The sequence below is a fragment of the Coloeus monedula genome (genome assembly GCF_965178545.1).
Source record: "Coloeus monedula genome assembly, chromosome: 1".
In the NCBI taxonomy this organism is placed as follows: Eukaryota; Metazoa; Chordata; class Aves; order Passeriformes; family Corvidae; genus Coloeus; species Coloeus monedula.
Genome location: NC_138781.1, coordinates 8657379 through 8683952, shown reverse-complemented (window position 1 = coordinate 8683952; position 26574 = coordinate 8657379). Strand labels below are relative to the sequence as shown.

At 41.8% G+C, this 26574-nt stretch overlaps 1 long non-coding RNA gene across 3 annotated transcripts in view; it reads right to left on the bottom strand.

Moving 5' to 3' along the window:
* The window catches only part of LOC309573208, a 40616-nt gene extending 14546 nt beyond the window's left edge, over window positions 1-26070 (bottom strand). For all 3 annotated transcript variants that reach the window (XR_014226411.1, XR_014226412.1, XR_014226413.1), the window contains exons 1-2: window positions 25777-26070; window positions 22904-23172 (exon numbers count right to left, since the gene is read on the bottom strand). This is a non-coding gene — a long non-coding RNA (uncharacterized lncRNA). The remainder of the gene's footprint in view (window positions 1-22903; window positions 23173-25776) is intronic.
* Window positions 26071-26574: the final 504 nt, after the last annotated feature.

Here is a 26574-nt window from a genome sequence, read left to right as displayed (position 1 = left end):
AGAGTAGGGCTAGGAAAACAAAACCAAATTATTAGTAATCTCTTCAAAAATCCAGCAAGGGACTCTAGAAAATGGGTCTGCACTTATGTCCAGGTTTTGGCAAACTAAGCGTACTATTGCCTTTTCTCAATTTTGTCTTATTTTCCTAAAGGTATTTTTAACAGTTCTTTTTCCTGCACTATAAACCAGGAATAATATCCCTCCATACAGGGGAGTTCTGCCATTTCATCATAATGTGCAGAGGGAAGTCTGTTGTTGCTCAAGATCAATATACTTGCAAAACCTTGAATGCTGAACCTGAGAGGCAGGGGATGTTCCCAATAGCCTGAGTCTCAACCTCAGGTTGCAAAAGCAGAGCAACAGCTGAAGTGAGCTAATGCTCTTTCATGGAAGTCAATCTGGTTGTTCCCACACCTGCCCTGAAAGCTCGAAATGATGGACTTTCAAGCAACATTACTCTGTATGTTTGGACCAGACATGTGCATTAGTAGATGCTGTTGGAGCATAAATAATTAATAAATATGACCAGGAGTGTGTCCAGCAACTGCTTCATCAAAGAACCTCAAGCATCAGTATCCAAAAGCCTTTTAAATAAATCTTTCCACATTGTCATTATAAAGTGAAAGGGTCCCTTGACTCTTTAAAAGGCTTTTTTTTCCCTCAGCTTGGAGTGGTATAAATGCAATATGATTTCATATGACTTTAGACATGTGATACTGTCCAGAGCAGGCTACTCTGCATCACTGAGATGCCAACACTTGGCTAGCAAAAGTGGAAACACAGCAGGTAACGACCCAGCACAGGCAGGCTGATGGAGCTATTTTATTCTGTTCTGTGACCCATGTTACAACAGAAAAATTTATTGGATTGCTGGTGTCTCCTTGTGAGCCAAAAGAAGGGAAAGTTGTCGGGACACAGTCACGACCCCATTTCAAGAATTACTGACATGATGGCCTAATAAAACTTTTGTCTTTCCCTATGGCAATCAGGTCATGCTAGGAAACTTCCACCTCTCTTGTCATAAGAGATTCAACAGTCAGAATTCAACCCTATTCAAGGGCAGAGATGCCACTGGCATCAATAGGAGCAGAAATGGTATGAAAGAGTTGAAATGTCAAGTGTGTATTTGCAGAAACTGATTCTGCTGAAGACTATGCAGATATAATTACGCTGCTCTTTTCCCCATTGCTCTCCTTTTATATTATCTAAGGCAAAGTGCCCACAGAGGACACAGATGCACTCTATTAGATGTAGAGTGAGTATTGTTAAAAATATCCTCTCTAAAACCAACTACATATTTACTCCTTTGTAACCTCATCAACTGTGACACTATGTAATTACAGATTGTTCAAGAGTCTTGTCTGCCCACTCAGTGCCAGACTGAAAAACAACTAAAGAAAACATAAAAAGCAAAACAGACAACTGAGCATGTGCCCTCCACCACGCTCCCAAGAGGCTCACTAACTGTGTATATGCTCCACGTCTCAGGGAGGATAGTGCCCATCTACAACATTCTTCTCCTCCATGAGGCACTTTTACAACACTAAAGTTGCTAACAGAAGAAAACAGCAACATGTGGGAAAGTAAAGTTTTTACAGAATCAACGTGGATGAGTCACTTTCATTTTTTTTGTTTCTACTGCACTAGCTTTCAAAAAAAAGACTATGGCTTTTTTCTGGGTAATGATTTCCTCTCTCATGCTGTGTTGGTGCAGCCAATGCTGTGCCAGGACTCTGCCTCAAGGCCCCGAGGTCTGTCTCTGCAGCACAAACCTCAGTCCTTCTCCTGTAATCAGCTCCACATAGGCAGAGCATTGGTACACACAGAGCTCTGCTGAGTTTTGGGAGCTCTGCATGGATGAGACAATCTTCCCACACAGATCAAGGATTGAGAGTGGAGCTTAAGAGAGAAAATAATAAACAAGGGGATAAAACTCACTGTGAAATACTGGGTAATTTTTTAAAATGTAATTTAGCAGGTGTTTAGTGATTACCCTGAAAATAAGGCACAAACACTTTCATGACTCATATCTGTGCTTCAGTAGAATTCTCTCTTCCATGCTGTAGCTGTAATTTAAAACATTTGCTTCATCCTGAGAGGAAAAATGAAGATGTTTGAAATAAACCACCACTGCAGAACTTACTCCTGTAGGGTACACACAAAAACTACACCACCAGCAAAGGTTGAACTCTGATCATGGTTCCTCCTTGGGGGACAGCTGTACTCTCCTTCTTATTTTGGATTCCTCTCTTCTTTTACACTAAATGCTTAGACCTGGTCAGCTATAAATAGCTAATATTGCAGATCAACAGTTTGGTGGGATGGGGACTGCGTTACATCTTTGTCCTCATCTAGAAATGTCCTACAGTAGCAGGTCTGTCTTAATGTTTTCATAATGTAAAAGGTAAGTGCTGATTATATAAATTAATAACTGGAGGGGTAGGGTGACAAACGACTACTTGACAGCAAATTGGTAGTGAAATTGTTACTGTTCCTTTGTGTTTAATATGACTTGCTAAGTTAAGTGGTTGGGGTTTTCTGTGATTTCATCATGACTCTGCAGAGCACCACACAGGATGCTACAGGTTATCCCTGCTTTAGCCAGTGTTCCTTTGTGTTTATATTAGTTTGAGCAAGCAAAATTCCTTAACATCCATATGTTTCTCTGTAAAGCACTTTCTACATCCTCAAATCCTATAAAGAGCAACAGCTCCACTGATAGAAGGTGACCCCACCAGAGGTTGGCTGGTTTATGCCAGGTGTGGTCTAGGACGTGGCACTGCTTATCAGTATTGCAGAAATGAGTTGAAATCAAAACACCTCTTCCAAGCAATTCCTTTTGAACCTCTCCTCTTTCTTTCTTAGATAATTTCATCTTTCCCCATCTCTTGTTAGAAGACAGTGTTGGTTTCTCACCATGGAGCCCATAAAGAAATCTCTGGCAGGAAGATGTGGGGAAAGCAAGAGCTGGGAAGTGATTTTTAGGGGCAGAATGTCAGGTAAGTTATAGAATGACTCTATCAGTTTATATAGGTATTCCCTGCTGGAAAAGATACCCAATAAAGGGCTTTCAATCTTGTTGACAAAAGCTTGAACAAGATTGAATAGCTGGAAGTTAGACAAATTCAACCTTGAAACGAGATATAACTTTCTGGCAGACAGGGTAATTAAACACTAAAATATTATCAGTAAAGGAGGGTCTCACTACTGGCTGGAGGTTGCAAGGCAATACCACGTACCTTCCTAAAAGATGTGGTTTCAATACAACCTCAGAGCTAGGCTGGACAGGAAGGATCCCCTCTCCCTCTCATGCCCAACTGGACAGATGAAGATGACTGGGCATTTGCAGTTGGGATTTTTTATTTATTTGACTGTTTGAGGATTAGGGGTTTTTTTCAAAATTACAGACTTGCAATAACTGACAAAAAGGCACCAAACAAACTAGATCTGGCTTCTAACCAGACAGAGACAAATGTTCCTAGATACTATGGATGCAGTATCTGTCTGGCTTAAATGCACAGAACCGTATTGATTAAAGGTTGGAAAGAATTTCTCAGGTCAAATTGGAAAAAAAAAAAGTTAAAAGATGGGAGAAAGCACTACTTTTACTAATTGTGATCAATTAGGAATGTCCCCTTTAATAAACTCTCCATCATCACTGAGGCCTCCCACATACTTGGCACATAGCTTGTTCTTTCTGTGTTGTGCCTGTGGCATGCAACTGCTACCCCTGAAGATTTAAATTCTCTAACCTAACTAAAACCATCATGCTAAAAATATTTGTGAATCAACTAAAATTGAACAGACCATATTATACTTGAGATCAAACTAGATGATCTTATGGCACTTTCCTACCTTAGAAGGAATTACTCTTAAGAAATCAAGGATCAGTGCTGTTTTCCTTTATCACAATATGGGTTTTGATACCAATGACAACAAATTTCCTATATATGCACAGGGATATTCAAACCTGCCACCTTTGCCAATAGCTGTGAGTTCAAGACCTGCTTGAAAAGCTCAAACAATGCACAGTGCAGCAGCCAACTGTGTTACACAGGGATTGCTGAAGGTAGATTGGAGCTTTTGCTTGCAAATAAACTGAGTAACATTTTAACTATTACACTCCAATTATCTATGCTGCTTTTATGCACACAACCTGCAACCATATCAACATCTCTGCAACACAGGCATTTATTCCCTATGAAACATCCATAATTCTGGTATCATAGTCCTTCCTCCAGAAGGAACCTATCCATCATGGTACCTTTTCCTCCTAGGCCATACATAACAGAAGCTATTTGTAATCTAGTAGAATTATGGCATGTGGGAGCCTCATCCAAAGTGCTGTTATTCCTCTTATGTCACTGTTTTATCTCAGTTTTGGATAAATGGCAACATCTTGACTGATTCTATTTGATCACAGAGCATGGACAAAACAGTGGGACGTGCCACTATGGTAATCATGGCAAATACACAGTGATTTCTGGAGATGTATTAGACATCTCACTGCCGGCTGGCTTCAGTTTCACAACTCAGCTGCCAGCTGTCTTGGAAAGCTGAAGCAGCTACCAAGCTGCTGTTAAAGCAGATTCTGTGGCTGCACTTGCAGTGATCCTACCAACAGCTGCTACACAAAGAGTGGGAAGGGAAGGCCAGTAACCAGTTGCTTTGGAGTAACTGTTCCTGGCTCATTCAGAAAAAGGCTCTTTCCGGGCTTGCAAACACATTTTGTGTGAAAGAGGATTGTGTGGCAGACAGCAAAGAGTAGCATGACTGAGATGTTTCACAGAATCTTTTAGACTGGAAAAATCCTTTAAGATCATTGAGCCCAACCATTAACCCAGCACTGCCAAGTCCACCACTAAACCAATCCCTAAGTGCCACATCTCCACATCTTCTAAATACCTCTAGGGATGTTGATTCCACCACTTCCCTGGGCAGCCTGTTCTAGTGCTTGACAACCCTTGCAGAGAAAACATTCTTCTTAATATCCAGTCAAATCCTCCCCTGGTGCAAGTTAAGGCTGTGCCCTCTTGTCCTGTTGCTTATTCCTTGGGAGGAGAGACTAACCCCCACGTGGCTACACCCTTCTTTCAGGCAGTTGTAGGAAGTGATAAGGTCTTCCCTGACCTTCCTTTCATCCAGGCTAAAAAACCTCAGTTCCCTAAGCCACTACTCATAAGATTTGTGCTTCTGACCCTTCACCAGCTTCATTTCCCTTCTCTGGATACTCTCCAACACATCAGTGTCTTTCTTGTAGTAAGGGGCCCAAAACAGAATCCAGGATTAGAAGTGCAACCTCACCAGTGCCCAGTACAGGGGGACAATCACTGCCCTGGTCCTCCTAGCCACATTATTGCTGATACAGGCCAGGATGTCATTGGCCTACCTTCCTGGCCACCTGGGCACACATGGCTAGTGTTCAGCTGCTGTCAACCAGCATCCCCAGGTCCTTTCCTGCAGGGCCAATTTCCAGCCACTCTGTCCCCAGCCTCTAGCACTGCCTGGGATTGTTGCGACCTAAATGCAGGACCCAGCACTCGGCCTTGTGGAACCTCATACCATTGGCCTTGGCCCATCAGTTCAGCTTGACCAGATCCCTCTGCAAGCCCCCCCTGCCCTCCAGCAGATCAACACTCCCACCCAACTTAATGTCATCTGCAAACTGACTGAGGGTGCACTCAATCCCCTCATCCAGATCACTGATAAAGATATTAAGCGGAACTGGCTCCAGTACTAAGCCCTGGGGAACACACTTGTAACTGGCCACCAGCTGGATGTAACTCCATTCTCCTCCACTCTCTGGGCCCGGCCATCCAGCCAGTTTTTATCCAGTAAACAGAGCACCTGTTCAAGCCACGAGCAGCCAGTTTCTGGAGAAGAATGCTGTGGGAAATGGTGTCAAAGGCTTTACTATAGTCCAGGTGAACATCTACAGCATTTCCCTCACCCATTTAGGTAACCTTGTCATAGGAGGAGATGAGCTTGTTCAATCAAGACCTGCATTTCATAAACCCCTACTGGCTGGGCCTGATCCCCTGGCTGCTCTGTACAGAGATCTTTTGAAGCAGATAGAAAGTGAGTTTTCTGAAGGGCCTGAGTCACCAAAACACACTGTGACAGAATATTCATTTCAGCCTTGTGATCCCAGAACACCTACTTCCAGGACATGGGCTTGTCTCAATCTAAGGAAGACAGAACTAAATAGATCAAGCAAATTATGTGCCAAATAATGCTTATCTCCAATGCCTGGGCTCACTAGATCTGCTGTAAATATCTCCTCTCTAAATAGCTAACATATGATGAAATAAATGCTGTCACTGTGGAGAGGAAGGTTTGGATCCATAGTAGATTGCATCATATTGGCTGTTCTTTTTCACAGGACAATTATTCTGCAAACAGAACCAAATCTGAAAGACTGTCTGGCTCTAATAACTGTAAAGTTTTGTGGCACCAGCAGCATCTGAGTCACTCATCAGTTTCTTCCCAATCTATATCTCCCAATATCCACTCTTTAAACAATAAAATGTGAGAACATATTTGCATATTATGGCAATTTCTAAATGAGTAGGCCTCATCAGTTTGACTAATGCCCTGGCTGAGCTTACAGAGTTTGTACTGAAGAAATTTTTCACCTAGTGCTCCATCATAAAGATGCACAAGTCATATCCCACAGCATGCTGACAGTTTGCATGTTACAAAATACATTGCAGAGTTTTGTACTAGGATTTTTCCTCTGGTACAAAACACAGCATTCAAGAACTAAATATGAATTTAAGGGATCCCTGAAATTCAAAGAGATTAAAGAACATCAGTAAGAAAAGAGTCATATCATGCTGTAAATCTGCAACATTCTGAACAATCATTGCAAAATTCCTTGTATTTTTGGTGCACATCTATGGGACATCTGCAGCAAAGTGCCTATTATGGTCCTGAAGATACAGAGCCAAGCTGGTTTGCTGTTCATTCCAGACTGGATGTCACCAGTCTTCTTGTTTGGCAGCACCTTGCTGGGGACATTTTGTCAAGCAGTATCAGCACACACCATGTTCATTCTCCCAAATCAGATCATCTGCTTTCTAGTCACGTGAAAGTGTGCCCCATCCTTCATGAAATGGCTACCAATAGAGAAGTTCATTCAGTTATTACCCTGCCCACTGGTCCTATTTCCTCAGACGTTTCACCTGTCAACTTAGTGTTGTATCAAGAGGTAAAACTCCCTTAAGTGATGATAAACAAGGTACACTCACAGGTACATGGCAAAAAAACAAAGGGTGAGGAAAATCCTTTCTGTCAAGACAAGTGAAAAAAAAGAGCAGTTGCCCACAATTTTGTGTACTTTCAAGGTCTAGCAGTGAGCTCACATGTCTCCTAGGAGCAGGATTTTCACTGAAATCCTGGCCTTTAGCGAACCTGATGGGGAACATTAGAGAGAGCAAAGAGGGTATGTTTTGAAAAACTCCCAGCAATCCCACAGAGGTGAGCCCAAATGGGATGAATTCATGTCTGGGAAGCCAGAAGGAGGCCCAGGGATAGATTAAAAAGAACTCACCATATCCTTGTTCTTATTAATAACAAGAGCTGCCTGTCTTAGGGTTTGCTAACAGACTGTTCCCAGTGCCCTTGACCTGAAACTCACTTTACTTTTGACATTTCCTGAGCAGCTGGCATTAAACAGAGGGTTTCTTTATCTGGGCTGCAATACTCTACTTTATCCTTTGTTTATTCTCATCAACTTCATCACACTGTACAATGTTTGTGGATTAATGTAAACTCTATGAAGATTACTGGTAGCATAAACCAGTTGAAATTACTTCAACAAAAAAAATGTTTTAAATTACAGAAGGATCTTTGTGAAGAATATGTTTGTGCTAAAGCACTATTTTAAAACAATTATTGTTAAAAATGCAAAGCTTTTTTTGTTTATACAGTCCTTAATAGGAAGGAGCATTAGAATGTTTGAGGTTTTTTTAAGTAAATTGAAAGAAGCCCTTTGTTTCTAAAAGAAAGAAACTTCCACTGAAACAATAAAATTAAAAATTGGGGGGGGGGGGGGGAATGTAACTTTGTTATTTTCCGTGGAAATAGAATTGATTTTTTTTCAATCAGATGCCACAGATATGAAGGAAAAAAAATACAATTTACTACTTTTCCTTTGTTTCTCCTAGCTGGTCCTGCTTTCTGAAGATTCCCTCCTACTCTGCCCTGGCCACACACCAACCTCCCGCTCATCATGCACTGAAATGTTCCCTTTCCTCATTCAGCTCTTTCCTTAATAGATGCTTCTTTTGTGAAAGCTTCCTGCATCATTTTTCTCCCTTTTGGTGACTCCAGACCTTCTCAGACTTGAACTATTGTCCAGTATGTATTGTATCCATTTGAGTCAGGTTGTTAGGTCCATACCCCAAAGGCCTCCAACCCCTCCTTCGCCCCCTCAGCGCACAAACACAGCAAAGGGAATTATAAAATCTTAATCAGGAGAACTCAGCAAGGTTCCTCATGAGGAGCTGCCTACAAAATGTCCTGGGGGAGATGCAAGGCTTGCTGGAGTTGAGGTTCCTCTGCCCTGAAGGTTCAAGCACTATTTTGGTGAAGTTTGGACCAATGCTTGAAGGCAAAAGCTGTGCTGCAGACATCATTACAAGAGCCTTTCACAACCTGACAGCAGACTTACAGAAAGAGCTTGGCTGCTGCTGTTTGAATTTCTTGTGATTCCTCAATAGAAACCAGGGGAGAGATGCTAAGGCCATTTAAAGCACCAGAAAGATGCATTTGTTTAAATCACTTAAGTGCTTAAGAAGTCATTTGCTGCCTGTCTGCTGACTACTTAAACTATCCCAAATTTCGTGGTGCATGCAGCATGTATTTGTACAGGTGTGGAAATAATCATCTTCCAGTGTGTTAGACATAAAGTATTGTATACAAAAATGAAGTTCAATAAATGAAAAGTGTAAACCACAAGTATTTGCTTCACAAAAACACGACCTACATTTCCTGCAAGTGCAAATTGTTAACAGATCTTTTGTTTTAATGTACGTTGCACAGAACCACTGTCACAAAAAAAAAAAAAATCAACAAATTTAACACATCCGTATGTACAAATTTTAGTACCCCATTTTCAGCTAAACATATCTCACACGTTTCTCAGCTTTAAGCATCATGGGGTCTCTAATGATACATCTGTAGCCTGGGTTGGTTTTTTTTATGGAGTTTGATGAAAGCTCTTTCAAAAATGGATGGGATAGACAGTACAGTTTTGCCTTAACCATTTTCTTCACTAGAAAACATTTTAATAATAGAAAATAATAAAACATAAGGACCATTGCAGCTGAAGCTCTTAGGGACTGCCTGATGGCCAGAGCTCACCACAAGTATCTTCTGCTCCTGTATGCAGTGTTTCACAGACTTTCTCTTTTTTTAAGTGCTCATTGGTTTTTACATTTTTACAATTACATTTTGTTTAACAGTCCTAGAAACAAGGTATCATTCTACTCTGAATCACAGGAGGGTCGGATATATTTCGTCTTCATCTCAGAGCTCTTACTCAACTATTTACTTCTCCCAGAGGAAAAACCATGAACCAGTCAGGATTTGAGATGCAAAAGGCATAAATTCCACAATACAAAATATGTAGAAATTTATCAAATTGCTCAGTCATTTCTTTACTGAGTAAATTGTTTAGCATGTAATGGTCTGGAAAACAGGACGTTGAGGAGGAGTGGGTCTATCTCATCACATCAGTGATGAACCTTCAAGGTACAAAGAGACCTCTACCAAGGTCAATGCTAAGGATGCCCACTCTCAGCTGAGTCTGGCCAAAATTACACCATCTGATTCAAAACAAGGATCAACTTCATTATTTTTGCTAGAATTAAGAGACTTTTTTGAGTAACTTTTGTCCATGGAGGCTCAACACAGAAAGGATTGAAATAATTTGTCACTAGTATGAAAAAAAAACACAACCAAAACTAAACTCTGCATAAGCTCAAGAGAGGTGTCTCTTCTGACATCATTGTTCATTAGGTATAGGAAAATATAATTTCTGTAGTATAACATCCACTGTAGTTCTTATTTGAAGAAGATCAGGGGAATTGAATGAATTGTAGCAACCTGGGTATTCAGGTATGAAGCACCAGAAGCATGGTTCCAGCGGGGGGGCTCCAGCTGGGGAGTGATCTGTGGGGAACAAGATCCAGTTTTGCAGAGAAGTGAAGCGGCTACGTTACAGCTGTGGCACTCGCAAGGAACATCTCCACAGCCAAAGGCTTCTGACACCGTTTCCAGAGGCCTGAGCCACATCAACTGCACTGATGGAAGGTCTTGGGTCATGTCTGGGCAAAGATATCTTTTAGGAGGCAAGAAAAGCCAGCCTGGCTGCTGCATTCCTCAGGCACCACGGGACAATTTCCTCTCCAACTGTTAGAAAATATCACTTCTGGTGTTTGTATCCTATTTTGTCTCCGAACCAAAGAGGGGGGGGGGGGGGAAATACACCAGCAGGTCACAGAGTTCAGTGAAAAATCCTACAAGCTTTTCCTGAACAAATAACAGATAGTGACCTATGGCCCTGCCTTTGCATGAGAATTGCCATCAGCTTGAGGAGCCATTGCTGCAGCGGGGGACGCGCAAACGGCAGATTCTGATTTAAAACTGATCTCTTTTTTTCCCCCCGATTTTTTTTTTTTTTTTTTTTTACTATATTTTTTTAAGAACCTAGAAGAAAAGGGGGACGGGGGAGGTGGGGTGTGGGGAGAGGCCTGGCAGCTCATCTGCATTACAGATCAGGCCCTCTTTGAGCAAACCAAGCATCCATAATTCATTACATGTTTCCTGCCGGGCCTGGAGACGGCAGAGCCCCCCTAGCAACAGAGCCATGGCAACAGCGCGCGCCGCCCGGCCAATCCGCGCACGCCTCCCAGCCGCCGCCCGGCCAATCAGGGGGCGCGACACAAAGGGAGGGTGGGCGGCGGGGCGGGTTCTGAGGGAGTTGTATGGTTTGGGAAGTGTGTCCGTACAATCGTTAGCTGTGAGTGTGGTGTGAAACTGAGAGAAACTTGAGGGGTTTGATCAGTAGGAAGTGGATTATTTATTTATTTATTTATTTATTTATTTTTATGGTTTGCTTTTTTTTCTTTTTAGTGTATTTTAAAGCACCTTCACCTTGAGGAGGATTTCTCTGCGGAAAAATGCCGTGTATGCACCTAGCATAAAAGCTCTGTAAATTTCTCCCTTCTTTTTTTTTTTTTTTTTTTTTTTTTTTTTTTTTTTTTTTTCTAACAAAGATTATTAAATGCAAGTAGCTGTGTAATTTGGGATTTTATATTCGGTCTTTATGAACCACAGATGCTCCTCAACAGCTCACGGTACTACTCTATAAATGACATATCACTTCCAAGGATCAGTTTAAAAATCAGATTTTTTTTTTCTCCTTTGCACCCTCCAGCAATAATCATTGCATTGTGGCTTTGCCCTTCCAAGCCCGTGGCTTGTCTTACCTCACAGGACACAGTCATTGCTCTTGGGTGACATACTGGAGAACAAAGCAGAAATGCAAGTGGCAGAATAGTGGCAGAAACAACCCAAAAATTTGCTGTAGTAGAAGCTGTACTTGGAAACAAAAAGTGCTGAAAGCGTTGAGCCTCATCACATGCACTTCTTTTGTGGAGTTTTGTTAACTCTTTTTGTAGTACTGCTACACACACAAAAATGTGTAATTTCCTTTCTTTGAGGGGGAGGAAAGGGATTGAGCTTTGTTTAAACAAGAGCAATGAAAAGCTCATTGATCACTAAAAGCACACGATCATGTTCCGTAAAGTATCATTTTTCTCAGAACGGCATAAGGAAATACTTGCTTTTGAAATATTAGTATTTAACATACATTTTAAAATAAATACTTGATGTCCATGTGAGTACAGAAGTCTATAAATCCTAGTATAAAACTGTATCTTTTATCTTCGGGGAAAATGAAAAGCAATGATTTATCCAAACCTGAACATTGCACTTGAAGCTGGAATACTGTAGGTTATCTAAGTGCTTCACCCCTCAACCTAAAAGCTGATCCCAAATTCCACTCTAATGCATATGTTGCTGAGATAGTAAGAGCAAAGACCAGAAGATTTGCTATGGATCCTTCAAAGTACATTTTGGGACCCAGTGCCCCATATTGAACTTCAAGAAATGATGCATAAATTGAATAAAGCCATGAAAACTGCCAGGGGAAGATTGAAAAACGCATTCCAATCTCCCCTCATATATTTTATAAAATTTTGCAAACTACCTGCCTTTTCAAGGCCATGCCTTAAGATTCCACAGAGAAAAAATATTGCATCACTATCTTTTTTGATCTGATAAATGGCTGAGAACTCTTCTTTATCTTTCCTGTCTTTCAACAAATTAGTACGACTAATTACTATGTTTTCTGTTTAGAAGTGGCAGTTTCCCCCTTGTTTGAAGAGAAGCTGTGTTAGGATTTTCACAGCAGTATTTTGCAGCAGACAAACCTGAGATCAAAATATTTAATTTACCTTAAAAAAACCCCAACAACAATTAGTCGGAAAACATAATTAATGACCATATTTTTTTCTTGTCAAGAACGATCAATTTAGCAATTTCATATTTTGCTTGCAATTAGACACAAATGAAGATTTTAACATCAGGCCTGTGACTGTTCATTAAAATAATTTAATGAACTCTGTGGTCTGCATACTTAAAAATCAGAAATTGCCTTCCAAGATGGTGAAGTTGTCCCATAACTTTAACTTTGGCAGATCCCATGTAGGACTGGAGGCATACTCACTGTGAAAGGCACAGTCCTCTCTAATGAGCTGTTGCAATCACACAACTTAAGCTAATGAATTTCTTATCCTCTTATGTGGATAAAAGTTTCTGTTAGAAGTCAAAAGATCTCCGCTTTTTAAGTGGATTTGTACTTGCATTTGGGGAGGGAGAGGCTGAAAGGATACTGCAATGGGTGAAATTCATTGTATTCTTCTTAACAAACAGCACTGTGTGGCAATAATGAAACCATCACAATTAATAAAGAATCCTCACATGCTCCATTTGAAGTGTGGAATGCTCCAAGGCAAAGACATGCATCCACAGGCACAGGTGGAAATAGGAGGTCACGCTTGAATGAGTCAAGTGAGTCTGTGCAGGAGAGAGGACCCTGTTGCCCCTCACATCCTTGAATGACTCCGTGTGTGGGGAGGAAGGCTCAGTCCTGGGCAGAGGACCCCCACCTGTGTCACTGCAACACAGTGTGTGGAATAATCTGTCACTTCCCTGTGCGAAGGCTAAAATCTTCATTTGCGAGGGAGGTTTTCTGATGCACTGATGGACAGCAGCAGTCCTGAGCTTCACAGTGGTGAGATGCTGTAGAGTAACAGTATTGCACACTTAGACAGGGATCTCAAAGCATTTTGTGACCATTTACTGCTCAAGCCTCAGAGCATCACAGAGATATTTCACCTAGGCCATAAAAACTGTGTTGTTTCACATTTAAGTGTTACTTCTATAGAAACTGTGTGTAATCTCAAGAGCTGTGAGGGAAAATCCTGAATTATTTCAGTGCAGACTGCAGTCACAGGGCCAGCAATGCCTTAAGAGATGTCATTCTGACTTTGCTGAGGAAGAGGAAGAGGAAGAGGAAGAGGAAGAGGAAGAGGAAGAGAAGGGAGGAAGGAGAGGGAGGAGAGGAAGGGGAGGGAGGAAGGGGAGGAAGGGGAGGGAGGAAGGAGAGGGAGGGGAAGGGAGGGAGGGGAGGGAGGGGAGGGAGGGGAGGGAGGAGAGGGTGGGCGGAAGGAAGGAAGGAAGGAAGGGCAATTTGTTCTCCTTTAAGTGGTCACAGAATATTTCAAAAGGAGCTTTGAATCTTGCCAAGGAGTTCACATTAAGGTTCTGGGCATATGTTAATTTATGCTGCTGAATTAGTTTCTCTACTCAGCGAGTAGAGTATTATTTTCTCTACTCTTGTCTTATAAGTTGAGAGTCTGCACATCTCTTTTGAGCAGTTTGCTCTTCATGTCATTTAAAATAGTGAAGGTTGAAATTGTAGGATGCCTTAACAAGGTAAAAGTGTTTACTAGTTACATCTTAGGTCCAAATTCTTGTTCCAAAGTAAGCAGCTAAACAATGCTTATTTCCCTGGGGTCTGCTTTGGAGGCAGAAAAGTCTTGCTCATTGAGTTCAGTGAGAACTGCAAAACCCTATTTGAACAACATTTGACCGAAAGACTTGAAAGAACAGAAGATATCTATGAAAAGGTAGCCCTTGACTCTAAATTCCACATTAGCCTTTAAAGATCTGCCCAGAGACTAATGTAAGGACTGAAGCCCAGTCACGGCCTGACCTAAAGCCCATGAAATTCAGCCAGAACACCTGAGCTGTTTCAAAAGATTCAGATCAGACCCAAAAGGTGTCATCTGCAACAATTCATACTGCAAACAACAGGTAGGATAGGTGGTTTTATTTTTCCGGTGTTTCCTGTCTGACAACACAGAACCTGAATTTTCCCATGTATTTCACATGATCCTTGCTTTCTTAAAGTGCTTCATGGAAGCTCAGTGTTTTCCTGAAATTTCAGGTTGATGTGTAGGGAGAAGTCTGTGGATTTGCTGTGGATTTGCAACTGCACTGGCAGTGTCACCAAAACCTCCAAGTGGCTCAAAATCTGTACTTCAGCACTTCACTTTTATTTAGATTTTAAAGCTTTGCTCAGCTAATTCTACCATGTCCCAGCAGCCTGGAAAATCCCCAGAGAAAAGCCCCTAGGGACTGCCCTTTTGCTATTGTCTCTTTCCAAGAGGGGCCCAGGTAATGACTTGTGAGTTCCCTCTACACAAAGCAGAGAGAGGAAAAAAGAACTAATCTCCCCTGCCCCCCGTGTGCAAGGGAAAGCCGGGGCTCAGCAGCGTGTGTGCGTCCCAGCGAGAGCGGGGCTGGGGCACAGGATGACCTCCGGCTGCCTACCCGCCACAAAGGGACCGTGGCATTGACACAGCCTGACTGCTCTCCTTCGGAGGGGACAGATTGGGAGGAAGTGACCCTTGGTGCCCCCCTTCTGCAGGGGACCTTGTGAAATAAGTGTTGCTCTTCTCTTCCTTCCTTCCTCAGGCAGCTCAAAGAATTTAACGATGAGAAATCGCTTGCTTGCTTTTACTTCATCATTCAAAGAGCAAGCAATGCAGAGACTTTTTCCTTGAAAGGGATGAGGAGGAAGTGTAGAGGAGCTAGCCTTAACTATTTACTTCTGCCTTGGGAAATCCAAAACTGGTCCACAGGGTTCACGGATGACAGGGCAGCAGGCAGCAGCAGCAGGAGCTCTGGGTGAGACTGTGGGAGTCTATCGGGGGTTGTTTTCTAAGGGGACTCATAAAATGATCCCTGTGGCCCCATTCCCAAGAACCAGGAACATCAGGATGTTCAGAGCTGTTTAACACAACTCCCCAGTGGCATCTGGTTAATTCCTAGTGAAACCCAGATCTGGGAGGACAAGAAGGATTCTGGGGACTGTGAAAAAGAAAAGGCTGATTTGGGGGAAAGAAAGCAGAAATGTTTAGGCCCATGTCACAGCTGTGTGATCAATCTCTGCCCATCCATGCTGAGGTTCACAGTGCCCAAGTTTGAACCCAAGGCCAGGCCTGGGTAGGTTTGAGCATCAAGGTCCTATGAGGAGCACCTGGGGGCGTTCAGCTTGAAGAAAAGGAGGCTCATGGGAGCCTTATCACTCTTTACCACAGGAGAGGTTGTAGCCAGATGGGGTTGGTCTCTCTCCCAAGTAAAAAGTGGTAGGACAAGAGGAAATGGCGTCAAGTTGTGCCAGGGGAAGTTTAGACCGGATATTAGGAAAAAGTTTCTTCAATGAAAGGGTTATCAAGCATTGGCACAGGCTGCCCAGGGAAGTGATGGAGTCATCATCCCTGTAGGTACTTACAAGACTTCTAGATGTGGCACTTAAGGACATGGTTTAATGGTGGACTTGGCAGTGCTGGGCAAATGGTTGGACTTGATGCTGTAAAGGGTCTTTTCCAACCTAAATAATTCTGAAATTCTATGATAAACATTTCGCGCGCAGCCCTGGTTCACATCTCGTGACTGTTGAGGGGCAGTCCATGAGCACATGGACTCAGTCTCTGCCCTCCCTCTTCAAAGGAGTTTTAAATGTCTCTCAGATGCACTTGGGGTAAGCTGGGGAGGGAGGGAATGACCTTTGGATTCTCCCTCCTGAGGGAACCTGAGAAAATGACCTTTTGGCCCTTAGCTCTGCAGGGGCTCGGGAAAGGTCGGGAAGAATGACTCTTGGTCCAATCTTGCTCACCACAGGGGCTAGGGGAAGGAAAAAGAGAAAGAACTCCAGGAATATGTGATCACGGGAATTTCTGTCGTCTTCTGAAAAAGAGGCATGTTTGCTTCATAGCCCCTGTAAGAAAAATAACCTGCCACTGAGAAACAAGCAAATCCATTTAAAGCAAGAAAAATCCTCAACTCGGTGACCTAGAAATCAATGCCAGAAGTAAAAGCTGATAAATAAATAAATAAGTAAATAAAATAATCAGGGATGTCGTGCAAAAATCAAGGGGTGCCCTCTGAAGAGGTGTAATCAAGGCTCTGAGCCTTCAGTTATAATGGTTTTGATTAAAGAAAGCTGTGCAGAAGTAATCTATTTTATTTTTAAATGGCCTGATTTTCCCTCGCTACTCTCTTGGAGGGTGAACCTAGAACAATTTGGAGGAGGACATGAAGTGCTCAGTGAAAAAGGCAAGTGAAAAGGTATGCATTTAATAAAAAAGAAAACCAATATCTGCTTAAGTTACTTTTGGGTTTTGATGGCACACATTAAAATTCACTGAAAGTAGCAATGCTCTAGTAAAATAAAAACATGAAATCCTGGCTGATCAAGCCACACAGTTTTGCACTTTTTCCACAAAACAAGTACAGTTTTCACCCTGAGCTGGGAACGGGGCTCATCATATGCTGTGTACCTGGGGGTTTATTTATTCATTTTACTCTTCCAATATAAAAAACCTTAAAACTTCTTCCAACAAACTTTTTATTTATTCACAATTTTGAACTCTTCACTCGTTTCCGTTATAGCTGAAAACTTCTTTAAGTGTGAAAATCTTCTGCTATTATATAGGGTCAAATATATTTTGTTTGCTTGATAAATAAAGACAAATAGTAGAAAAGAACCTCAAAAGAATCCCAGTTTGGGTCGGAGGGGAGAAAAGTTTACATTTTCTTCCTTGTGAAGGTCAGATGTTTATTCAAGCCTATCTGAGCCTTTTGAACAGAGCCTGGGCTGTGCTGGAAATCTCCTGAGAGCAGCGTTCCTTAGAGAATGGAAGGGATGACTGCCTTCAGAAGAGCTGGCCACAGAGTGGTCTGCTGGCTTTAGAGTCTGGCAGTGCCAAAGGTACACTGAAACACAGGGTGCAGAAGCAGAGTCTTTCTCCAAAGCAGTTATTTAAGAATAGCAAACAGAGTTCCTGTCATAACATGCATTGTGGCAGCAAGAATCAATTGTGCATTACTTCCTGCCAGCACTCCAGTTCCTCCCAGATAAGTTACATGTTGGAACAGGGGGATGTTCCATAGAGTTTTGCAGGTGAACATTTCTAGTCACAGTAGTTTTTAGGAGAATTTTGAAATATTATTATCAATATTCAGCTCTTTCCCACTTTTGTTTTCATTGTTAAAAGAAGCTGCATAAACTATTAAAGCCTGGAAAAGCAAAGGGAATCCAAAACTTCTACAAACTGTGTAACTTTGGTTTAATAAGTTGTATGTTTTAGTGGAAACTCAGGCCACATCTTCATATGCCTGTGGTCAAATTTTTGGGAAGATAAAGCAATTGATTGCAGTTGGTTTTCTTTTGACACCTCTTAATGCTTCAGGCTTACAATGGTGTTGTTTTCACATTGGAATTTTGACATACAGACTAATATACACAGAAAGAAAAACATCATTGTGTAACTTGGCCTATAAAAGCTTCAACAGCACAATCACAGCATGGCAGAGCTGTTTAAAGCTGAAAATCTTAACATGCCTTCATGGAGGATGGCTGTGAACATGAGCACAGGCAAGATGCTGATGTCCTCTTTGCAAAGGTAGCAAGAGCATTAGACAGTGCCTGCAGCCACAGCCTCCTCTGCCAGACCTAGGGGTTGGAAGCACTGCTCTCCTAATAAAATATGAGTCCAAACAGACCTGCAAAATACAATTTTTGTAGAGGTTTGGAAATTATCTTTGGCCGCAATGAATGGGCAAAAGCTTATTATGTCCTCCAATCCCCACTTATAATTAACATTTGATTTCTAAAAGCGTGGCAATCTTGTATGCTCTTTTCAGTAACAGCATGTGTTCTCTATTCACAGGAAATCAAAGTTGTATGATGTTTACATTTCAGCAGCATGCTTCAGAGAATGAAGTTAGCCATTCAGTGCAGAGATGCTTTTAAATAATATTAAGATAACAAGGAAGTCATGGTACAGACGACCAAATGAAGTTACATTTCTGACCTGTTAAAATTACTTTTATAATATGCTCTATGCTGCCTTAGCTTCTAAGTTCTGCAGGTAAAATAAGCTGAAACAAAGTTGCTTAACCCATTTGTGAGGAATAATATCATGGTGCTCATGGCCTTGCCTGTATCTGGACCATCTCTTTCCCAAAGTGAGACTCACCCTCTGCAGCATCTGGGAGCATCCTACACGACAGCCATGTGGCACTTTTTCTGCTGGGAGACCATTTTACATCTGTTAAAAAAACTTTTTACAAGTACTTATGCATTGATACACTGCCCATTCTGAGGAACAGTTACGGGAAAGCACTCAGAGGTCATTTATAAGGCCTGTGGTACCCTAAGGTGCCTCAGTTATCTCTGCATAATGCTAAACCGTGCTGTGTAGGAACATCTTTGTGTTGCTCTTCAGGAGAAAATTTACTCCATAATGATGAGGAAAAGGTGAACAAAATTTGATTTATCCAGAAATAATGTCCTTTTTTGTCCTCTTGAAGTCACAGGGTTTTATGTGGTAGCAAGAGACCTCTTTTGCAAGGTTTAGCCAGAAAGAAAAAAAGTTGGCTCTAAGAAACACAGTCACTTGAAATAAACTAGAATTCACCACATAATTTTCCACATCAGTGTGGTGTACAAATGCCCTGGAGAAACCCCCATGTTTATTAAGGATGGAGTAGTTGCTTGATGTGTCACCTTCAAAGCTCGGACTTGGCTTCAGCAAGTGATTTTTTGAGTCCCAGCCTTGCTTAGTTCATGTGAACACTGTACAGGTTATGCAGACATCCCTGGAGCTCACATTCCATGCAGATGAAATGTAAATCCACTGAGTTTTTGCCACTGATGATTGAAAAATGTGTTTAGTACATTATTATTAAGTGAGAAAAAGCAATGCATGATGGAAATCCATGTCTTTGACACCATTAAAGTTCTTTCTGTTAATATTGGTGAGCAGTGATTGTAAGTCTGTGTGCACTGTGTGAACAGGGTGAAAAATAATCAAAAGATGACTGGAATCACAAAAGTGTAGGGGTACTAATACAGCCACCACTCTTGTACAGGGATTGGTTGCCGTGCCCCTGGCATGTGTTTTTTGCCAAAATACCACTGAGCAGTGCATGTTTGCTGGGTGGGTATTGTAGCACGTCCTAACAGAAAACAGGGAGGGGGCATTCAGTGACACATTCTGATTAATTGGTTAACAGGAGCTTCCTCATATTCATTACAGCTATTCAGCCATATCACTTTTGAAATCTGAAGGCACAATTTTATCTGAGAGTCCATATGGCTTATCAGAAAACTGTGCATATAGAAAACTACCACAATCCTGAACCAAGATAATATTTATCTAATAGACCATAACAACTCAGAGCGAGTCAATATGGTCTCTCATTTTAGCATGCATTTTGATATGCATTCTACCTATCCAAACACAAGTCATTTACATTGCAAGCTATCTGTCTGGTAAATCCATGTTTAGGTAATTCTTATTACGGTGAGGCTTTTTTACAAGACAGATTATGAAGATGACTTGAATGTATTGTAGTCCATGGACTAATTTGGAAATTACTGAGTATTTTCCTGATAGATTGTAATGGACTCTGATGGAGCTATTGGCTTTTATCAGCTAAACCCATATTTTGGTGTGTAAGCAAATTTGAAAAAGCAAAATATTTGCAGAATAATCAACCAGGCTGCTCTGTTTGACTGGCAGCATCCTGCCTGCTTTGAGCCACCAGGTTGATGGAAGGAGGGACTATCTGCTACCAGGGCACAGGCCTGGCAGAAATGAGCCATTACTGTAAATTCTCTCATGTCACTTCAACTCTGAGTAGCCTGAGTGTGGAGAGCAGATTGCTGCGGGCTAATGGCTGAAGAGAAAGTGAAGAGGTAACCCTGCTCACTTAATCCCATACAGCTCTGCAGAGAATATCCTGTGGTGAAGCCATACTTACCCTGAGAGTCCTGAGCAGATCCCTGGCTGTATGTTTAGAAAACCTTTAACAGGGTAGTTAAATAGGCTTAATCATCCTCACACTCTCTGTGTTTTCTGTTCTGTTTTCCCTCCATTGGAAAAGCAAAGGAAAATAAAAATGGAGAGAAGGCAGAGAGTATTGGAATATGGAAAAAGAAAACTAGCAACTAGATATTGTTTAGGTTTTATTTCAGTTTGGATACTGTTCAAAGTGAAGGATCAGAAAATTTTCAAAGAACACAGGATTTTGTGAAAAATATACTCAAAGAGGTTTTTCTTTCAAGGCAGCATTTTTGGCAAACCCCAGCCAAGAAAATCAGGTCTTCCAGAGGAAGGATTGCCCAAAATCACAGTGGCCCTCAGCATAAGCTCTGAGAGGCCACAATAAGAGGGATGAAGGTGTCTCTCTTCTTCACTGAATGTAGAGGGACCCCACGTGGCTGGTGTAGACTATGTGCCTGCTTCCTAAATGACTCCAGTGAGGGGAGTTGAAATTGCTCAAATTCTGCTTTTTCACCAGATCATCTCATTGAAGAAAAAAGGAAAAGCACTCAGGCAGTACCAGCCTTTCCCCAACAATTTTCCATAAGTTACCACAGTGGATCTCCCCATATATCAATGTTCACAATCCTTTTAAGTAAATTGATTTCAGTCATGTTTATACCATCTCCAACTCATTTGGTGGCATTTCCAGAAGAGGCAGGAGGTGTTGACACCGGGTGGAATAGAGAGGGAGTTATTCTATGTTGAAACCACACAGAGAATAAGTGATGCTGTGTGCTACAATTTTGGTAGGTCTTAATGCAACTGTGCAGAGAGTTGCAGTTATTATCATTATGAGACATTTATGAAGTCTAAATTAAAGTTCTGATAAATAATGTAACTGAAATGCAAATTTTTATCAGATCTCGTTTTTCTGGAGGAGTATCAGTAAAATAGCAGTTGACATAGTGCCAATAAGAAAGTATAATGAAAGGTAGTATTTAATTTCCTAGAAAACACATTTAGATTTGATTATTGAGGGTCTGTCATCAGCTGTTAAGCTGCTAGAACAGGCTTCAAGACCTACTGGCTTGACTACATAACCCAAACCCTTCCTGTTAGCTAAATAAATAAATATAATCCATATTCCTCCATAGCTATTAAAGAAACAAGTTGCTGTGTGACAGAAATGAAGGCGTCATGAAGAAATGAAGATTCGGAGCATGGAGCTTGCACAAATCACTGCACAGATTTGCCTTAGTTTTTAAAAAGAGGATTAAAAGGGAATATACTGAAAAGAAATGTGCTGATTTCTGCCCTGCCATGTCTTGCTCATCTTACCAAGTGAATGAGGGGACAGGAGCCTTTCCACAGTACCCCTCACTTCTGCTGATGCAGTATAAGGCTATCTAGGAAGCTCCAAGCTGGTTCCTGTGTACTCTGCATGGTCAGTAAGCATGCTACTTTTAATTTCCATTGAAAGAGCAATGCAGATTCAATAGTGCATCTTCATGAGGCTTCCTACATTTTTTTTTTTGTTTGTCACCTCCAGTCTCAATTCTTGCTCTTCTTCACTTCCTTCTGCCATCACACCAGTGATAGTTGTGCCTGATGTTCTCAACAATACTTCTGTCTCAAGCCCATCTTTGACCCTGTCCTGCTCTGGCCTTCAGCCATATGTGTAGCTTTTTTCTCACCGAACTAAACAGATGCATACTTCTAACCACAGAATAATTCTGTGCACAGCCATCACATCATCTCTCTTTTAGGGAGAAGGATTTGAGACAAACAGTTACAAAGTTCAGGAAAACAGCATTTGCCATGAGTGAGGATGGCCCATGTTTGAAACGTATACTGAAGTGCTTTGCAGAATCAGAGTTCCAGTGAGTACCCTACATGCCTCAGTTTCCCCTTAGTTGCGCTAGGGGAGTTACCATTTACTCACATTACTGATGTGTGGTGAGCTCCCGCTGACTGTGTGCTCATGATGTGGTTGGGAAAATGCCATTAGCTTTTCCAAAGGTCTGAATTGCCTCTCTTTAATTTTAACTGGTTTTGTTCATAACCTCCAGTGTTCTTTCCCTGTAGATTGCGTCCATGTGTGATTTCTTTATGGGTAAAATTAAAATGCATCAGGAAAGTTCCTGAATTACAAAATGCAGCACTCCAGCCACCTGGAGTTTTACTCTATTTGTATGCCCACTCCTGCTTCTGTGATTCTTTCAGAGGTCCCCACTCACAGCTGCAGCTAAGTGGGCACATCTAAAGGTGACAGATTGAGAATATATGTTCAAGTACACATATAAGTGTACCTACAGATTTCCATTCCTCCTTTGTTTCTTCCTCCTTTTCACTGATGTTAAAATCACACACTTGCAATTTAAACCCCACCATACATTGTTATGTTGTAAAATAATGAAAATATTGCTCACCTTCATCCCTTCTCTTTCAAAGAATTTCACAAACATCATTTCCCTCATTCCTGGTTGACAAGGGACTCTCATAAAGCAAGTGTTCATCTTCTTTGGCCATATCCTTGTCATCCCAGCAGAAGTATTTCCTGCACCACGGCGTTCCCATGTAGGTCTAAGCTGACAGTTGACTAGGAAAGCTTCAGATCCAAATCAAACTTCCTGACACAACCGATATGTTCCTCACAAGACTCTGTGAAGTGTCACAGCTTGTACTGCATTATATTTACCTGAAAAATTCAGAATCTGGTTAATACTGTAAAGCTCTCAAAGTTGAAGGCACTCACACTGACGGGGGGGGGGGGGGGGGGGGGGGGGGAAGCCGTGATTCTGGGCTTACATTTTTACATCTGTTTGCTTCAACCACCCTTGTGCTGCTTTTGTGTTCACTTTCTTTGAATATTCATGTGATTGAATTCTGTGTCCATTAACATTCACAGAAAGTGAACCTCAGAGCTGCACATATATTTGCAGAAGCAGCGGTTTACATTTGCACACTTAGGTATTCATAGCTAAAAGCACTCACTCGAGGAACAAAATCACTACCATTTAGCCAGCCAGTCCCATGCAGAACTGTTTATTACCCACAAAGAACTGATTTTTGGTCCTGCTATAGAAAATTTTTTGCTTGCTTTTAGAAAAAATTGTGTATGTAAATCACTAGTTTCCATACATTTGTGCAAGTAGAAGAAAAGCTTTGACAGATTATGTATTAGGAAGTATTTGTTTAGAATTTGGATACTTCTGCCACAAAAGCATGACCTCTAGTAGATCCTAGTGGTATAGAAACTATGACACACAGCTGAGCAGATACAGGCTTTTCAGCAGAGATGTTACACATCCACCTGACACAGTTAATTAAAACGTCACTTCTATAGGAGTAAAGGGAGATGAATGTGAGCCAAACAGCTGAGCAGAGAATTTTGTTTTGCCTTTGAGCAATTCACTGTAATTTTGTTTAAACACAGGGTGGGGGCTTTTTTCCATTGTATTGATCAATAAAAAGCTAGAAAATTTACCTTAAAAAAACACTGGAAGATTCAAACCATTTTCTTCACAACTTAGACTTAGGTCCTAAACTTTCCAGCCTGTTCTGCACAGTGGCCTGACACAGTCTCATGCCTGCCAAGACCCCTTGTGATTTCAGTGGGAGTTATAGCAATCTTGCCAGGAGGTTTTTTAACATCAAACTCTGAACTAAGTGGCAATGTGGGGCTAAGCCATGCTCCATCAGGGTATGTGAAATAGCTTGTGGTTTGTTGAAAATGTAGCCTAAATTGGCACAAATGTCAGGAGCATGTGATGGTGTGTGTTGATGGCACAAAGCTGGGAGATGTTCCCAGCAGAGAAGAATTGGTATGTGGTACAGGAGGGATTGCATGGTGCTTCGGACTGGAATAATGGAAACAGGGTAAAATTCATTCAAGGTGCAAAATATTAACTGATGCATTTGGAAATAACACCCAAAAAATACCTCCCATAAAATGAGAGCTCATCGTTGGAAATGACTGAAAGGTCATGAGCTGATTGTATGGCAGCTGTGAGCCACCAGTCCCGGGGCACTTGTGAGAAGTCTGCCTTCAGCTGTACCAGGAGTGATATTCCTAGGAGAGCTAAGGATGCATCAAGGTAAGTGTCATGATCTACTGGGCTGGTCTAATGGCTCACTGCTGCCCTAAAAACAGACATGAGTCTTCTGCCCTTTTCCTACACTCAGACATGGCTCCCACTATCTCCTGTGCGCCATCTCTATTTTCCTCATCCCTTCTCATGGTCTTCTGCTGCCTCTCAGTCCAGTCTCCTGCAATTTTTGGTAACCAAGGAACAAAAAATAGGGTTTTTCTGAGTGAATGGGCTGCATCCATTTGCAGGGGGATTCAGACACATACCTACCACGTGGTTAATGACAAGAGTATGTAGCAGAGAGCAGAGATGGAGAAAAGGGAAAGGAGTAGGCACTGATTCTACTGTGAAGTGGCTGTTAGGTCAGTTTATCCCATTTTGGGAAACCTACTGCTGTAGTGGCTTTGTGTAAGGCTTTGTCTGAGAGGAGCTCATCCAAAGCATTGCATACATGTGATGGTCACACCAGGATGGGTGTTTTGGTGGTGTCTTTGTAGAGCAACCAGAAAAAGGAGGTTCAGACTGCCTCACTGCCCTCCAGAGATGCTCCTGGGACAGTCAGGGGTTGGGACTTGCTTGCCAATTGGAAAATGTATTGTGCCAGTTGGCAGCCTCTGTGAGAGGCTTGATCCCAGATCTCCAGTCTGTGATAGCAACTGGTCAATGAGAAGCAGACTCCACAGAGTCTGCCATGCCATCACACAAGTGCTGCAAACACCATTATATGGTCTTTTTTGTAAGCCTATTAGAGGTTTTTTGCACTCAGCTGAAAACCTTGTCCAGAACCTGCCTTCTCTACTCAGTCAAAATCTAGTGATTTTCAGCTAAGTGTATTTAAGACCAGGGTACGCAGGGGATCAAGTAAACTCAATGGCAAAACAAGAGAAGGCAATTAGCAGAATATATGGCCGGGCTCTTAATTACCACATTGAAAGCAAATGGTAACAAGGATACAAATACAAAAGACAAATCTGCTCAGGGATAGCAACTATCCTCCAGCTCCTAAACACCCCAAGAGCCTTTTCAGCTACCAGATCTGGAAATCATGAGCTCCTGGAGACACCCTACCTTCCAAATTTCTCCCCCATTTCCATGTATCCTTGTATTCCTGGTGTTGTACCAGCTTCAGGACCAGGTGACCTGTTTTTATCCAATAATCCTTTCCTGGGCATTCCTGCAGCATCAGGTATTTTCACCATGCAGCAGCTTACCCGTCTTTGTCCCAGAGGCTTTGACACGTGTTGCACAAATTATGTCTGTCTCAGGATCCAAGTCTGGAGTAGTGAGAGGGATCCTTTCATCCTTTCCCATGCCATCACTTTGCAGTAGCTGTGCCATGCAGTGCTCTCTCCCTCTGCAGATACTGCTTCACTGTTGTACCCAAGATTGCAGGTCCCAGTATCCTGTAAGTGGTGTCTGAAAGGATCCAGCATAGTGATGAGGAGTGCCAGGGAATGCATCCAACCAGTTCAGGAGCATGTGGAGGCTGGGAAAAACGTGAAGGATGAGGTGTTTTCTGCCTTTCAGAAAGAGAACTGGGAAATAGGTCTGGAAAACAGAGAAGGAGGTGTGAGAACGGGATGATTTATGCATATGTACACATGAGAAAACGAGAAGCAAAGTTTCAAACTGGCAATTCATTTGGGTTTTTATTGATTTTAAATTGAATCTCCAAGCTATAATTAATAACCCAAGCCTGGACCATACCTGTTATACAGAGTTGCTAACACATCTCTATAAAATGTCTAGCAAGGCAGTAGCTAAACATAAATTTTGTGAAGCTTATGATTCCCAGCATGTTACCAACTTCCTGTAAAGGCAGTCTGTTGTTATAAAACATGGCAGCAGGCATGGCCCTGAAATGTTGCTTGAAAACATCTCTTCTAGCAACTGTTTTCAGTGTTACTATACTTTTTGTGTAACCTTTGTAAGGTTTCTGAGGCTTGTTTTCACCTCTTTCCTCTTTGTTCTTGAATAAAATAAATGCAATAGTCATATGTGAAAGTATG